The following is an 8,799-nucleotide window of genomic DNA, read 5'->3' on the forward strand; positions in this document are numbered from 1 at the left end:
GAAGAAGAAGAAGAAGAAGAAGAAGAAGAAGAAGAAGAAGAAGAAGAAGAAGAAGAAGAAGAAGAAGAAGAAGAAGAAGAAGAAGAAGAAGAAAAGTAGTTCATCACAGCACAGATAATAAATAAGTAAACAACCAATGATGATCTAGAACCAGGGAGCGTCTATGAAATCCGGGCTCTTTTCTTCTCCACTAGGAGAACATTCCAGCCACAGAGAGGTCAAGGGGGAGAGAGTATCCCAGATAGAACTCATGTCACATCCCAAGGTCCTGGGGCAGGGTTGAGCTTAAAGTGCTGGAGCAACAGCCGAGCATCTGAGTGGGGGTAGGCTGAGTGACTGGAGTGGGGGGATCGGAAGGCTGGGGGGGTTACTCAGACCTTGGGGTGGGGGAGAGGTGGCAGTGTAAAGGTGCTGTACTGAGTGAGCTGCGGGGGGGGTGGGCAAGCCACGGTGGGGGGATCCAAGCAGAGGAATTTTTCGATCCTCTTGCATTTGGAAGATCTGTCTGTGGAGGCTGGGTGTTTGCAAAAGACAGAGCTACTCACACGATCTGAGCGAGGGAGGTGGCTGGGAGAGCACTCCGGGCAAGAGAATCGCTCGCTAAATCGTACAGTAAGAACTGTAGAGACGGGGAACCATCTGGAGCCAGGCATGCTCTCTACCCCGCCCCTGCCCCTGAGCACAGCCCCTCCAGCTCCAGCCCCTCCCCAGCCTCAGTCCTGCCAGGCTTCCAAAACCCTCCACAATCCCAGGATGCAGACACGGATTGGCCCAGCGCACATCACATGGCCAGGCCTGGTAGCTAATCAGCATGGCTGGAAAAGCATGCCAACCTGGGCAAACATGGCTGCCATGCTGTCTGCAGCTGGGGAAGCCCTCAGGGAAGACAGGCCTGGGCTGAGCAGGGCTGCCCACCTGTCATCCCTGGCCTCCCCCGCATCCCCCACCCCGCCAGTCCCCCCAAACTCCCCAGAGGCAGCCTTGGTGGCCTTCCACCTCCATCCCTGTCTGCATCTCAATCCCTCACCCAACCCCACTGAGGAGCAGGGCCTGGCCAGGCCACAGAGTCCCCTGGAGCCCGGGGAGATTCCTCTTTGAGGCCACGGTCACCCCAAAAGCAGATACTAGAGGGGAAAGATCAAGGGCAAAAGGCTGGACCTGGGCGGAGGGGAGGACAGGAAAACCACTCCACGGACCCTAAAAAAACATGATGACACTGGCGGAACATTCTAGAGTGCCCATGACAGGTACGGTGGGACAGTGCGCCCCACCCACCCCACCCGGCCCCAGGCACCCAGGTGCAGGTAGAGAGGGGCCGGGGGCTGGGCCTGGGTCCTGCAGAGACCTGCTTGCTTTGAGGACGCTGGGGTGGAGGGAAGGGTGGGTGGGGTGGAGGGAAGGGTGGGTGGGGTGGAGGGAAGGGTGGGTGGGGTGGAGGGAAGGGTGGGTGGGGTGGAGGGAAGGATGGGGAATCCGGAGCTGAGGCCCAGGCCGGCAAGCAAACTGCAGCGTCCCTCCCCAGGAACCAAATTCCACCAACGAGGGACTGGAAAAGACTGTCCCCCGCAGACCCTGAGATCCGACCGTCCCCGGCTTCTAAGCCACGGGGTTGGGGGACACTGGTCACAGCAGCAACGGGAAGCTGATAGCTTGTGGTGTGCCGTGGAGCCCAACGGGGAGACCTGGGGACAAGGGTCTGTGGGCCGCACGGAGGGAGGCACCCCAGGGCCTCGGGGCACGGCGGGACCCGCACCCTTGGCACGGACGCTGACACAGCATCCGAAGGCAGAGAGGGAAGTCCACAGGGAATCTGCCCGGTGAGGGGACCCCTGAGGTACCCCAGGCCACACACCACAGACCCAGACACTTCTCCAGAGCAGCCCCACTGCGGAAGACTGGAAGCTACACACACACCACACACACACCACACACACAACACAAACACACACCACACACAACACAAACACCACAGACCCAGACACTTCTCCAGAGCAGCCCCACTGTGGAAGACTGGAAGCTATACACACACACACACACACACACACACACACACACACAACACACACACACCACAGACCCAGACACTTCTCCAGAGCAGCCCCACTGCGGAAGACTGGAAGATACACACACACACCACACACACACAACACACACAACACAAACACACACCACACACAACACAAACACCACAGACCCAGACACTTCTCCAGAGCAGCCCCACTGCGGAAGACTGGAAGATACACACACACACACCACACCACACACATACATACACCACACACACATACACCACATACACCACACATACATACACCACACACACCACACATATACACATACCACACCACACACACACACACCACACACACACAACACACACACAACACACATATACACATACCACACCACACACACACACATACACAACACACACAACACACCACACACACACCACACACACTACACACACATACACATACACCACACACCACACACACACACACTACACACACATATACACACCACACACTACACACACACACATACATACACCACACACATACACACACACCACACACACATACACACACCACACACACGTACACCGTACACACTACACACCACACACACACACCATACACATACACACATATACCACATACCACACACACACACACCACACACACACACCATACACATACACACATATACCACACACACCACACACACACACAGCACATACACACACACCACACACACACCACACACATACACAAATACACTATACATACATACACACACACCACACACATACACACATACACCACACACACCACACACACACACCACACACACACACACACACACACGCCACACACACACACACACGCCGCACATACACACCACACACACCACACACCCAGGCCTAGGACCTCACAAGGAAAAGGTGCAGGTCGTAAGCTGGGGGCTGTCCTGGAATCTCCAGATGGGTCCCATTGAGTCACCAGAGCCATTCCAGAAGCGGGGGGGGGGGCTGGGGGGCAGCCACAGAGGATGAAAGCCAAGGAGGAAAAGGAGGGGTGGACAGGAACAGGAGGGGAGCAAGGGGGCCAGGAGGCGGAAGGGGATAGGAGGAGGAGGAAGAAGAGGAGGAGAGGGGATGAAGGGGGGCAGGAGGAGGATCGGGGAGGGGGCAGAGAAAGGAGGAGGAGAGGAAGAGGGGGAGGAAGGGAGGAGGGAAGGAGAGGAGGGGAGAAAGGGCAAGGAAAGGGAAAGGAAAGGCGGGAACAGAATGAAGAGCAAGAGGAGGAACATGGGAAGACCGATCACCTGCTTCCTCCCCTCTGGTCAGCCCCTGGCTGCCCCGGTGGAGGTGGAACTTTCCAGAGCGGTGAATGGCTAGCATGGCCTCCTGGAGTGTCCGGTGGTGGTGGTGGTGGTTGGTGGTGGTGGTGGTGGTGTCAGATTTCTCTTGTGGCAATGCCAGGAATGGAGCCCGGGCCTCACCAACTCCCCGTCCTGATGGGTTTCCAACCTGGATCCTCGGCTCTCAGCCTCCCGAGCATCTGGGAAGACAGGTGTGCGCCACTGGACACCCGGCCTCTTCGGCTGAATCTCTTTTTCAACATTTTTCTCATTTTATTCAGTTATTTATTCACTTCGCCAGTCCTGGAGCTTGAACTCAGGGCCTGGGCGCTGTCCCTGAGCTGCTTTTGCTCAAGGCTAGCACTCTACCACTCGATCCACAGCGCCACCTCCGGCTTTTCCTGGGTATGTGGTGCTGAGGAATCGAACCCAGGGCCTCAGGCATGCAAGGCGAGCGCTCTACCACGGAGCCACCTTCCCAGCCCGTTGAATCTCTTGATTCTTTTTATTTTTCAAGTTCAACTTCAAGGGACAGCTCTTTGGTCCAGAATATCCCTGCAGGCTCTTCCAGCTTTGGGCCTGGGCTGGGGGCGTGGCCATCTCGGACCCTGAGCCTCGGGCAGCATGGAGCCCGGATGCTCCTATCTGGTTGGGAGAAGAGGAAACGTTTGGAGCTCACTGAAGTCCATCAACTTCGGGTGCCCGGCTCCCCGCGTGGACGTACACCCCAACTCACGCAGCTGGCCACAGAGTCCATTTAAAGACACAAAGGGAGCCCTGCCAACGGTACCAGCCAGCCAAGTGTCCGCTGCAGCCCGTGTCCTTAACGGAACCTTCTAGATGCGGCCATTTCCGGGCTTTGGGAATCTCACTCAGCGAGTTCCCGAGCCCTGCAGGGGCTCCGGGGTCCATACCAGCTGGGGTCTCGTCTGTCATGCGTACATACAGCCACCATAGCCGCTCCTAGCCACCCCCAGCTTCTGAATCTCCAAGGTCACCGCCTCCTCCAGGCAGACATCCTCCACCCCCCACCCCTCCAGGCTGAGTCAGACACCCTTCCTCTGCCTCCCACCACCCCTGAAACAGACCCTATTAATACCCATCACGCGGCGTTCTGGAGATGTGAAGCTCTGAAAGCCACAGCAGCCCTGGGAAGAAGGCAGGCTGAACATCGAGGTGGTCAAACTGGCGCTGTGTGGCCTAAGGCCAGCTGCTTGACCTCTCTGAGCTTCAGAGGCCCTCATCTGTGAAGTGGTGACAAGACTGATTAAACACCTGGTGGGTACCAGGCCAGGCTCAGCTTTCTGCTAGGTGCTGAGCAGAAAACTCATACCTGGTATGGAGGAGAGGGACCTGAAAGACAATTTGAGGTTGAAGAAGTACAAGGGTGATCTGAGCTAGTCTGGGGGCGGGGGGAGTGGCTAGAGAGGGTTCCTTTGAGAAGGTGAATTGGTAAAGAGACATAAAGTAGGAATAGACAGGCAGGTGAGGAGAGAAGAGCTGTGGAGGAGATCAGGCGCAGAAAGAGCCTGTGCAAAGGTCCTGAGACAGGAAGAGAAATTCCTCTCCCTGAAGCCCAGTGATGTTCTGGAGTAGAACCACGGTGTCTCTGGGTCTCCAGGGCCCAGCGCGTTGCTCTGCAACCATGTTTGTTCAGCCCCCCAAAACTAGACCCTGAGGCCCCGCCGTCTTGAGTCTCCACAAGTGTGAACCGACACAAACCTTTTCTCTTCGTAAGTTCAGTCAGTCAGGTATTTCGTGACAGTACCGGGAAGCTCACGCAACCGGGAAACACAAGCATGTAGGTCACTCCCCCACAGTACCAGGCATCAAGGTTTGAGGTAGAATATTTGTGGCCCACCCCCCCCCTTCCTCTGTGTTACTGGGGACACCCAGCGCCCCCAGGCAACAACGTGACAGTGACCAGGCCAGGGCTGAGGATGTGAAGTTATGCTGGAGTCTGTGCAGAGCCCTGGAGCCTGGCCTCCTTATCTGAAAACTTCCAAAAGCAAAAACAAACTGGGGCATGGCTCAAGCGGTAGAGCACCTGCCTAGCAAACACAAGGCCCTGAATTGCTGTGGGCGGGCTGTGGATAGGGGGGGAAATAGCAGCACTCTAAGAGGAGGGGACTCACAGAGGTAACGAGGTCCCTGGGAGGGATTAATGCCACTCACCTGGGGTGAGCCAGTCCTCTCGAGAGTGGGTTGTTGGTCTGGGAAGGTGGCTCCGTGGTAGAGCGCTTGCCCAGCATGCATGAAGCCCTGGGTTCGATTCCTCAGTACCACATACACAGAAAAAGCCAAAAGTGGTGCTGTGGCTCAAGTGGTAGAACACCCGCCTTGAGCTGAAGAGCTGAGGGACAGCGCCCAGGCCCAGAGTTCAAGCCCCAGGACTGCCAAAAAGAGTAGGTTGTCTTCAGAGACGGGAGCCGGCTGCCTCCTTGGCCCCGGCTCCGTGTCTCTCCCTGTCCCGGCCCCCCACCATGTCCTGCCCACCCCCGGGCCTCCTCAGCCCTGAGCTAAATGCACTCCATTGACACTTACCCAGCCTGGGCAACCTCATGACAATGGCCTGGCAATGGCCAGCCGCATCACTGTGACTCAGGGGCCTCTTTGTCCAGCGGCACAGCCGCATCCTGACCGATACAGGCCCGGGGACAAAGCTCTGAGGCCTCAGGGCAGGAGGCAGCCAGGAACACAAGGAATGAACAATTTACATCATTCTAGAATGGCTGCCAGGAACCTTCTGGAAAGAAGGGAAGCTTGGTGGGGGGCGGGGGGGGGTGAGGCCTGTTAATCCCCTGGCAAAACTAGCAGGAAAGCAAGAATTCAGTCAGCAGGGACAATACATCAACCATCGAGCAATAATGTGTTCTAATAAAACTTTATTTACAAGAACCGCAAGCAGACAAAATAAGGTCGATATGCTCGACCATACTGAACGACACAGTGATGGCAAAGATGATACGCCCTGCCAGGATTCGAACTTGGGGAATTATGCTTGCTCGACTGGTGCTCTAGGACTTCAGCTTCGCCTCCATCCCAGCTCTTTGCTGGTTAATGGCAAATAGAGCCTTGTGGGATTTTTTTTCTGCCTGGGTTGGCCTCCAACTGCAATCCTCAGACTTCAGCCTCCTGAATAGCTAGGGTTATACATGTGTGAACCACCAGCTCTTGGCTTCACCTGTTTTGCTTTTTGTTTTGTTTTCGTAGGGACGCACTGTGTAGATGATTCCAGGGCTGGATACAGCTTCCCCTGGAGGCCGCCTGGAGTCCCGCTTTTATCAGCATCGCTGATGACCTCGCTGGCATTTGAGCAGCCAGTTTTTCGAGATTTGGGGCCCTCTACCCCAATTCTTTTTTTTTCTTTTTTGCCAGTTGTGGGGCTTGAACTCCGGGCCTGGGTGCTGTCCCTGAGCCTCTTTGTGGCTCAGGGCCCAGTGCTGTACTATTTGAGCCACATCACCACTTCTGGTTTTTGAGTGGTTAATTGGAGATAAGAGTCTCATAGGGACTTTTCTGCCCGGACTGGCTTTGAACCATGATCTTCAGATCTCAGCCTCCTGAGTGGCTAGGATGACAGGCGTGAGCCACCAGCGCCTGACAACCCAATTCTAGTCTTCTTATAAGCCTCTTTCCTGTTCCTGCTGGTGACAGTTTTACGGATCACGGGGCTTTATAGGACATGTGTAGCCGGCCTGCCAGTGGCCATCCGCCCGAATGGCTCCTTCATCCAGCTTGAAATAGCATCACATTCTGACAAAAGGGGAAATCAAGGCTGGGAGGTTCTGTGAGCCACCCAAGGCCTGTAATCAGAGCCCATCTTTATCTGACCCCTTGAATGGCCAGCCCCCCACCCCGTCTTCTTGCAGAGTTCCAAGCCAGAGAATCCTGGAATGAGCCCTGCTTTCTAGGGCTGATTAGTCAAAACCTTTATGCAGAACGCATAGACATTGAGAAAGAAGCCAGGAAGAGAAATTCAATGCTTGACCTTCAAGAAAACGGTCTCCCTATCTGCGGGCAAATTGAATCAAGTGTAATTTCGATGACTGGGAATATCAAATCAGGTGGGTTTTTTTTCCCCCTCTCCCCCTCTTATTAGAAACTCCAAAATCAATAGGACCTGAAGAGAAAGGCCAGGGGTGAAACCGTGATTGTGTTCTTGGTCCCAGTGCTGCTCTGGTACGATCGTTTAAAGAAATCTGTACACTGCCATCAAATAGAAGATGAGCTGCGTGTCGCCGAAGGTCAAAGGTCTGAATCACGGGGACCCACAGAGATTCAGCCCGGAGCACAACCAGGAGCAAATGTCAAGGAAGATATGAACAAGAGAAGCACCCGGCCAGTGCTGGCAGGAAGATGGACTCGGTAGCCACTTTGGAAGTCCGTCTGGTGCTCCGGGGGGTGAGGGGTCCCTCACCAGAGCAGCACTCCCTTCCCCCGCCGAAGGCCTGTACCCCACAACAAACTGCACCCCAGAAGAGACACAGACAAGAATGCCCACTGCCACCTGGCTGGCAGAGGCCAAGGAACTGGATTGACCAGGGCAGCTTTCACCTGCAGAATAAATCCGTCACCGACACAATCGGAGTTAAAACCGCAGAGCTGGTGGACATGAACAGCGATGAGTTTCAACCAACATCACCAGAACGATGCCCACCGTGGCGGTAGCAAGGCCCTGGTGGTCTAGTTTGGATCTTGGATGGCTCTCAGAGACCTACATGCTGAAGAATGAGTCCACAAGAAAGAAGGGGAACCTTTTAAGGGGTGTGGCCTGGCGGGAGGAAGTTAGGTCACTGGGGGCGGGACTTGATGGAGATGCTGGGATGGCTTCCTGTCCTCTTCATCGCTGTTTCCTAGCCACCATGAGGTGACCAGATCTCCTCTGCCTTGTGCTCCTGCCATGATGTTCCATGCTACCTCAGGCCCAAGGCTACGCCGGACTGAATCCGTGGGCCAAAGTAAACCTTTCTCTTTTCTTCGGTCAGCTGTGGGGCTTGAACTCAGGGCCTGGGTGCTGTCCCTGAGCTTTTTCTCTCAAGGCTAGCGCTCTACCACTTTGAGTCACAGCTCCACCTCTGGTTTTCTGGGGGTTCACTGGACATAAGAGTCTCACAGACTTTCCTGCCCAGGTTGGCTTTGAACCTTGTTCTTCAGATCTCAGCCTCCTGAGTCGCTTAGGATAACAGGCATGAGCCACCAGCACCCGGCTACCTTCCTTCTTTTTAAAGTGAATCAGCTCCAGTACCTCATCATAGCTACAGAAATCAGAGTAACCCATCCCCCACCACAACTAGGAGATGATAGTGGTCTCCTATGCCGGTCGTGGGGCCTGAACTCTGGGCCTGGGCGCTGTCCCTCAGCTCTTCAGCTCAAGGCTAGCGCTCTACCACTTGAGCCACAGCGCCACTTCCGGTTTTTTTCTTTTTTGCT

Source organism: Dipodomys ordii, unplaced genomic scaffold (genome assembly GCF_000151885.1).
Source record: "Dipodomys ordii isolate 6190 unplaced genomic scaffold, Dord_2.0 Scaffold14, whole genome shotgun sequence".
Lineage (NCBI taxonomy): Eukaryota > Metazoa > Chordata > Mammalia > Rodentia > Heteromyidae > Dipodomys > Dipodomys ordii.